Genomic DNA, 9,201 nt, shown 5'->3' on the forward strand with positions numbered 1-9,201 from the left:
GCGGATCATGAGGTCAGGAGATCGAGACCATCCTGGCTAACACGGTGAAACCCCGTCTCTACTAAAAATACAAAAACTAGCCGGGCGAGGTGGCGGGTGCCTGTAGTCCCAGCTACTCGGGAGGCTGAGGCAGGAGAATGGCGTAAACCCAGGAGGCAGAGCTTGCAGTGAGCTGAGATCCGGCCACTGCACTCCAGCCTGGGCGACAGAGCGAGACTCCACCTCAAAAAAAAACAAAAAAAACAAAGAGCTAGTAAAAAATCCCACCACCTCTTCTGCAATAGCTACTAATTCATTCTTTTAAATAATTGCATAATATTCCATGGTGTGAATATATCATAATTCATTCAGCCCTTGCCCTATTTAGGGTATTCAATTTATTTCTAGTTTTTCACGACTACAAACAATGTTGTAAAAATCATTTATATATATATATTTATCAACCAAAGGTTTTATTTGTGTAAGATAGATTCCCAGGAGTCAAATTTTAGGGTCTAAGGGGTATATCTACCTTTGATAGATAATGCCTGATAGCTTTCCCAAAGAGCTACAATACTTCACATTTCACCTTAAAAAGTATTGTAGCTCTCATTAATTTCTGTGACTATTATAGGTATAAAGTTATAGTCTATTGTTATTTTAATTTTCACTTTCCAGATTACTAAGCATTGTTTCCAATGTTTCTTGGCCATTTGGTCTTGATCTTCAGTAAATTGTCTACGAATGTGCTTTGCCCTATTTTCTATTGAATCAAATGCCATTTTCTCAGGATATTCTAAGAGTTTTGTGGCAAACATGGAGTTGCCACACCCAGACCCTGCTACGATAAAGGACTCAGTCCCCAGCTGCGAGGAGTATGGTTCACTGACAGCCTGCAGCTATTCACTTATGCAGGGTCTACCTCAAATTTGAACCAAGATCATAATGTTCTTATTCAGGCAGCCCATGGCCAATGAATGAGGCAGTGATAGCTGAGGGCATGCCTCTCTCCATTTCCACCATCACAGGACTCCACCAACAGACATCCTTGCTCCACAACTCCCACTTGGCTGGCTAAGTCAGCTTGTAACAAGAGTGATGGCACCACCTGCTCCTCCCTTTTCCCCCAAATATTTTACTCCCCAATAAACCTTTTGCACCCCTAACTCCATATGCTTCCCAGAGAACTCAACCAGCACATTGTAAATATTATCCTTATTATGTCATCTACATTAATAGTTATCTAGAACAATCCTTTACTGACTTTATGGAAACTTTTGCCTACACATTATATTAATTTTCACAGAATCAAAAATGTCTATCAGTTCAATTATAATTTTTGAGTCTCCATTGTTGATTAAGATGCAGTTTTCCACCCCTAAATTGTAGATGCAAATCCTACCTTTTTCTGCAAGATTTTTATTGGTTTTTGAAACTATTTATGTATTTGGCCTATTTATAATTTATTTCTAAGTTTGGTTTTCATATTTATAAGTGTTAATGAGTGTGTATAAGTGTCAAATAAATTTTTAAAAATAAGATGGGGGTCTATTTTTATTTTCCTCCAGATGAATGTCTATTTGTGCCAACACTATTAAATAATCCTATTGCCTCCTCACTGAATAGAATTATCCTTCTTGTCACATATCACATTTCTACATGTACTTCAGTCTACTTTTGGATTGTCCTGATTCCCATCCAATACCAATTAAGTTGATTACAGTGACCATGTGTTATGTTCTAATATCCATCTTCCCTCCATATTGTAGCTAGAGGGATTTATGTAAAGTACAAATCTGACTTCCCACTATTAAGCTTTATTGGCTTCCCAGTGCCAGCTGAATAGAGTCCAGGGTCTTTGGCACACATGGCCATGGCTCCTATCTATATCCCTGGAATCCTCTCTGGCTACATTACTTCTCTTCTTTCACACTCTAGGACTATTAGGCTACTTGAAATCCACTGAATACTAAATGCATTTCATGCTTTTCACATCTTGGTTATATGAAATCCCTTTCCCACCTCTCTTCCTTGAGCTAACCATCACTCCTTTTTCAAAATTCATTTCAGACATTGTCTTTTCCAGAAAGTGTTTCCAAAACCCTCAAATTACCATTTATTCTCCTTTAACACCTTTATACCAAGTGTACTATATTTACATCTTTTTAAGTTTGTCTGCCTTTTTAAGTATTTCCTCTGCCTCCTAAAATAAAACCAAAAAAAAAAAAGCAGATCCTGAGGACCATGCTCTTCTGTAAGAGTTTCCACACATTTTGATAGCAAATTCTTGTTGGTTTTTAAAGATGCCCATCATTTACTGTGTCTCTATATTAGTATTTATGCACATTATAAAACATACACCAAAGAGTTATAAGAAGATGAAGCAAATATTACTGTAAAATGTTTTGCTAATGGTGATGGCTTTATACCACCATTAGCTAATATCTTAAGACATAATATCCATTTAGGGCCTTCTGTTGTTGGCAGAAGAGGGTGTACATCCACATACTGAAAAGTCAATTTTGGGGAGGTGACTTCTTGTAAGATATATTATCATTGTTTTTACTTCGCGATGTGGCTGAGAACGTGCTTGCAGTAAGAATAGAAGGGTAAGCTCTGCAATTTTTGAAAAGCTCACTAGAATTATCTTTGATTTATGTTCTCTGGAATATTTAAGCCGTGCATTCATCTTGAGTTAGTTTAATTCAAACTAACACAACATAATTTAAAATTCATTTAGCTGGGCTCATGGACCAGGCAATGAGTTGGAGCTGTCAAATTCTCCATGTTCTAGAACTCCCAATCTTCCCTCAAAATATCTTTTTTACCCATGTATGGACCAAGTAAGGGTAAGAGTGGAATCTACATATCAAACATTAGCAAAACTTGATTTACTTCTTATCAATGCAGATAAATAAAAATATGAGCTCTAATATTTCACTCCCATATCCCTGGGGTACCACTGCTCTACCCCAGCAGTTTAAGAAAAAATATTGAATGCCTGTTATGTGTCATTACGAGGTTAAGTTCACAGTGTACAAAAATGAATAAGACCTGACACACATCTCTAATCATCAAAAAAATGCAAATTAAAACTGCAATGAGGTATCACCTCACACCTGCTATATGGCTATCATCAAAAAGTTGGAAGATAATAAGTGTTGGTGAGGATATAGAGAGAAGGGAAGCCTAGTTGGTAGAAATGTAAATTCATACAGTCATCCTGAAAAACAGTACAAAGATTCCACAAAAAAACTAAAAATAGAATTACCATATGATCTAGCAATCCCAGTTCTGGCTATATATTCAAATAAACTGAAATAAGTATGTCAAAGAGATATCTGTACTCCCATGTTCAGTGCAACATTATCCACAAAAGCCAAGATATAGAAGCAACCTGAGTGTCCATCAACAGATAAATGGGTAAAGAAAATGTAGTATTTGTACACAATGGAATACTATTCAGTCTTTATAAAGAAGGAAATCTTGTCATGTGCAACAATATAGATGAACCTGGAGGACAATATGTTAAGCAAAATAAGCCAGGCACAGAAAGACAAATACTGCATTATCTCACTTACATATAGAATCTAAAAAAGTCAAACTCATAGAAACAGAAAAAGGGGAGACATTTGTCAAAGGGTACAAAATTTTACTTAGATAGAATGAATAAGTTTTACTGATACATATCAAAATTGTTAAAAGAGTAGATTTTAAATGTTCTCGCCACAAGAAAAATGATAAGCAGATTAGGTGATGGATATGTTAATTCGTTTGACTTAATTATTCCATAATATATACATATATCAAAATATCACTTAGTACTCCATAAATATATATGACTTAATTATTCCACAATATATACATATATCAAAATATCACTTTGTACTCCATAAATATATACAACTATATATTTATAAAATATTTTTATTTGTCAATTAAAAAAAGAACTATGGAACATCAGAACTATTAAAGAACAAACCAGTGAGCTTTTTAGATTCACCTTCCACCAAGCTGGCAGAAGCTTCCAAGAGTGAGAACTTACAGTGTTCCAGTGAAAAGGAATCTGTACTCTCATAAATTGCTAATGGGAAAATCAATCAGGAGAAATCAATTAAAATTTAGAATCCACATATCCATTGAGGGGGAAAAAGAACAAAGAAAAAGATTCTCTGGCAATAATCAATTGTTCTTCACTCTTAATCCAGAAGGATGTCATAGTGGTCCACAGGGACAGGTGTGTTCTAGCCATGAGCTAGCCTGTCTGAAGTATGAAGAAGTCTCCTAGTTTATATCTTATGGGAAAAAAAAGCCACCTCTTACTAAGCATCACAATTAAAACTTTCCTTTACAGTTAAACATGTCCAAATTCACTTCTGGGAATTAGGGACAAGAAAGTAAGTATCTGATCTCATTCTACTGGTAAGGATTAGGGGATAGTCCAGCTGTTGTGCCTCTTAATGGTCCAAGTGTCTAAAGTAAGAATCAAATGGTGGGGGCTTAGATAAAGTGTGGTATGGGGTGAGGCTTATCTGTTTATTTATTCCCTTATTCTACAAATATTTTTTTGAGTTCATACATTATGCTAGGCAGTAGGTTCTACATTGTATATTCTTGCACCTAAATAGTGCTCATAGTAAACAGCATAGGCGAATAAATGAACTAAATTTTTCCAAAAATATCCAATAAATCAAATATTGTTCTAGTCTTCGTCTCTGTAACACCCTCTCGAAGTCTAAGTGATGTGTTCCCTGTAGGAGAAAAGAAGATCTGAGCTGTCTTCTTTGCTTCCTTAAGGCATATTTTTTTAACTCTATCCCTTACCTCTCCTATTTCAAACATCCACCGTTACAGAGAAAAAGAAAGCACCTAAAATCCCCCAAAATGAAACAATAAGTTAATAGACCTGGAAACAAGAAAAAAAATAGCAGGATGGCCGAATAGGAACAGCTCCAGCCTCCAGCTCCCAGCGTGAGCAACACAGAAGACGGGTGATTTCTGCATTTGCAACTGAGGTACCGGGTTCATCTCACTGGGGCGTGTGGGACAGTTGGTGCTGGTCCGCGGGTGCAGCCCGACCAGCAAGAGCTGAAGCAGGGTGAGGCATCGCCTCACCTGGGAAGCGCAAGGGGGAAGGGAATTCCTTTTCCCAGCCAAAGGAAATTGAGACACACAACACCTGGAAAATCAGGTAACTCCCACTCTAATACTACGCTTTACCAAGGGTCTTACCAAACGGCACACCAGGAGATTATATACCACAACTGGCCCAGAGATTCCCATGCCAATGGAGCCTTCCTCATTGCTAGCACAGCAATCTGAGATCTAACTGCAAGGCAGCAGCAAGGCTTGGGGAGGGGCACCTGCCATTGCTGAGGCTTAAGTAGGTAAACAAAGCTGCTGGGAAGCTCGAATTGGGTGGAGCCCACCACAGCTCAAGGAGGCCTGCCTGCTTCTATAGACTCCAACTCTGGGGACAGGGGATTGCTAAATAAAAAGCAGCAAAAACCTCGGCAGAGGTAAATGTCCCTGTCTGACAGCTTTGAAGAGAGCAGTGGATCTCCCAGCACAGAGGTTGAGATCTGAGAACGGACAGACTGCCTGCTCAAGTGGGTCCCTGACCCCTGAGTAGCCTAACTGGGAGACATCCCCCACTAGGTGCAGACCGACGCCTCACACCTCACACAGCTGGGTACACCCCTGAGACGAAGCTTCCAGAGCAAGCATCAGACAGCAACACTCATTGTTCAGCAATATTCTATCTTCTGCAGCCACTGCTGCTGATACCCAGGCAAACAGGGTCTGGAGTGGACCTCAAGCAAACTCCAACAGACCTGCAGCTGAGGGTCCTGACTGTTAGAAGGAAAACTAACAAACAGAAAGGACACCCACACCAAAACCCCATCAGTACGTCACCACCATTAAAGACCAAAGGCAGATAAAACCACAAAGATGGGAAAAAAGCAGTGCAGAAAAGCTGGAAATTCAAAAAATCAGAGCACATCTCCCCCTCCAAAGGAACGCAGCTCATCACCAGAACGGAACAAAGCTGGACGGAGAATGACTTTGACGAGTTGAGAGAAGAAGGCTTCAATTGATCAAACTTCTCAGAGCTAAAGGAAGAACTATGTAACCAGTGCAAAGAAACTAAAAACCTTGAAAAATGATTTGACAAATGGCTAACTAGAATAACCAACGTAGAGAAGTCCTTAAAAGAACTGATAGAGATGAAAACCACAACACAAGAACTACATGACAAATGCACAAGCTTCAGTAACTGACTTAGTCAACTGGAAGAAAGAGTATCAGCGATTGAAGATCAAATGAATGAAATGAAGCGAGAAGAGAAGTTTAGAGAAAAAAGAGTAAAAAGAAATGAACAAAGCCTCCAAGAAATATGGGATTATGTGAAAAGACCAAATCTACATCTGATTGGTGTGCCTGAAAGTGACAGGGAAAATGGAACCAAGTTGGAAAACACTCTGCAGGATATCATCCAGGAGAATTTCCCCAGCCTAGTAAGGCAGGCCAACAGTCAAATTCAGGAAATACAGAGAACACCACAAAGATACTCCTCGAGAAGAGCAACTCCAAAACACATAATTGTCAGATTCACCAAAGTTGAAATGAAGGAAAAATTGTTAAGGGCAGCCAGAGAGAAAGGTTGGGTTACCCACAAAGGGAAGCCCTTCAGACTAACAGCAGATCTCTCGGCAGAAACTCTACAAGCCAGAAGAGAGTGGGGGCCAATATTTAACATTCTTAAAGAAAAGAATTTTCAACCCAGAATTTCATATCCAGCCAAACTAAGTTTCATAAGTGAAGGAGAAATAAAATCCTTTACAGACAAGCAAATGCTTAGAGATTTTGTCACCACCAGGCCTGCCCTACAAGAGATCCTGAAGGAAGCACTAAACATGGAAAGGAACAATAGGTACCAGCCATTGCAAAAACATGCCAAAATGTAAAGTCCATCGAAGCTAGAAAGAAACTGCATCAACTAACAAGCAAAATAACCAGCTAATATCATAATGACAGGATCAAGTTCACACATAACAATATTAACCTTAAATGTCAATGGACTTAATGCTCCAATTAAAAGACACAGATGGCAAATTGGATAAAGAGTCAAGACCCATCAGTTTGCTGTATTCAGGAGACCCATCTCACATGCAGAGACACACATAGGCTCAAAATAAAGGGATGGAGGAAGATCTACCAAGCAAATGGAAAACAAAAAAAGCAGGGGTTGCAATCCTAGTCTCTAATGAAACAGACTTTAAACCATCAAAGATCAAAAGAGACAAAAAGGCCGTTACATAATGGTAAAGGGATCAATTCATCAGGAAGAGCTAACTATCCTAAATATATATGCACCCAATACAGGAATACCCAGATTCATAAAGCATGTCCTTAGAGACTTACAAAGAGACTTAGACTCCCATACAATAATAATGGGAGGCTTTAACACGCCACTGTCAACATTAGACAGATCAACGAGACAGAAAGTTAACAAGGATATCCAGGAATTGAACTCAGCTCTGCACCAAGCAGACCTAATAGACATCTACAGAACTCTCCACCCCAAAGCAACAGAACATACATTCTTCTCAGCACCACATTGCACTTATTCCAAAATTGACCACATAGTTGGAAGTAAAGCACTCCTCAGCAAATGTAAAAGAACAGAAATTATAACAAACTGTCTCTCAGACCACAGTGCAATCAAACTAGAACTCAGGACTAAGAAACTCAATCAAAACCACTCAACTACATGGAAACTGAACAACCTGCTCCTGAATGACTACTGGGTACATAACGAAATGAAGGCAGAAATAAAGATGTTCTTTGAAACCAATGAGAACAAAGATACAACATACTAGAATCTCTGGGACACATTTAAAGCAGTGTGTAGAGGGAAATTTATAGCACTAAATGCCCACAAGAGAAAGCAGGAAAGATCTAAAATTGACACCCTAACATCACAATTAAAAGAACTAGAGAAGCAAGAGCAAACACATTCAAAAGCTAGCAGAAGGCAAGAAATAACTAAGATCAGAGCAGAACTGAAGGAGATAGAGACACAAAAACCCTCCAAAAAATCAATGAATCCAGGAGCTGGTTTTTTGAAAAGATCAACAAAATTGATAGACCACTAGCAAGACTAACAAAGAAGAAAAGAGAGAAGAATCAAATAGATGCAATAAAAAATGGTAATGAGGATATCACCACTGACCCCACAGAAATACAAACTACCATCAGAGAATACTACAAACACCTCTACACAAATAAACTAGAAAACCTAGAAGAAATGGATAATTTCCTGGACACTTACACTCCCCCAAGACTAAACCAGGAAGAAGTTGAATCCCTGAATAGACCAATAGCAGGCTCTGAAATTGAGGCAATAATTAATAGCCTACCAACCAAAAAAAGTCCAGGACCAGATGAATTCACAGCCGAATTCTACCAGAGGTACAAGGAGGAGTTGGTACTATTCCTTCTGAAAATATTCCAATCAATAGAAAAAGATGGAATCCTCCCTAACTCATTTTATGAGGCCAACATCATCCTGATACCAAAGCCTGGCAGAGACACAACAAAAAAAGAGAATTTTAGACCAATATTCCTGATGAACATCTATGCAAAAATCCTCAATAAAATACTGGCAAACCAAATCCAGCAGAACATCGAAAAGCTTATCCACCATGATCAAGTGGGCTTCATCCCTGGGATGCAAGGCTGGTTCAACATACGCAAATCAATAAACATAATTCAGGATATAAACAGAACCAAAGACAAAAATCACATGATTATCTCAATAGATGCAGAACAGGCCTTTGACAAAATTCAACAGCCCTTCATGCTAAAAACTCTCAATAAATTGGGTATTGATGGAACATATCTCAAAATAATAAGAGCTATTTATGACAAACCCACAGCCAATATCATACTGAATGAGCAAAAACTGGAAGCATTCCCTTTGAAAACTGGCACAAGACAGGGATGCCCTCCCTCACCACTCCTATTCAACATAGTGTTGGAAGTTCTGGCTAGGACAATCAGGCAAGAGAAAGAAATAAAGGGTATTCAATGAGGAAAAGAGGAAGTCAAATTGTCCCTGTTTGCGGATGACATGATCGTATATTTAGAAAACCCCATCGTCTCAGCCCAAAATCTCCTTAAGCTGATAAGCAACTTCAGCAAAGTCTCAGGATACAA

The sequence above is a fragment of the Trachypithecus francoisi genome, unplaced genomic scaffold, assembly GCF_009764315.1.
Source record: "Trachypithecus francoisi isolate TF-2019V2 unplaced genomic scaffold, Tfra_2.0 Lachesis_group13, whole genome shotgun sequence".
NCBI lineage: Eukaryota > Metazoa > Chordata > Mammalia > Primates > Cercopithecidae > Trachypithecus > Trachypithecus francoisi.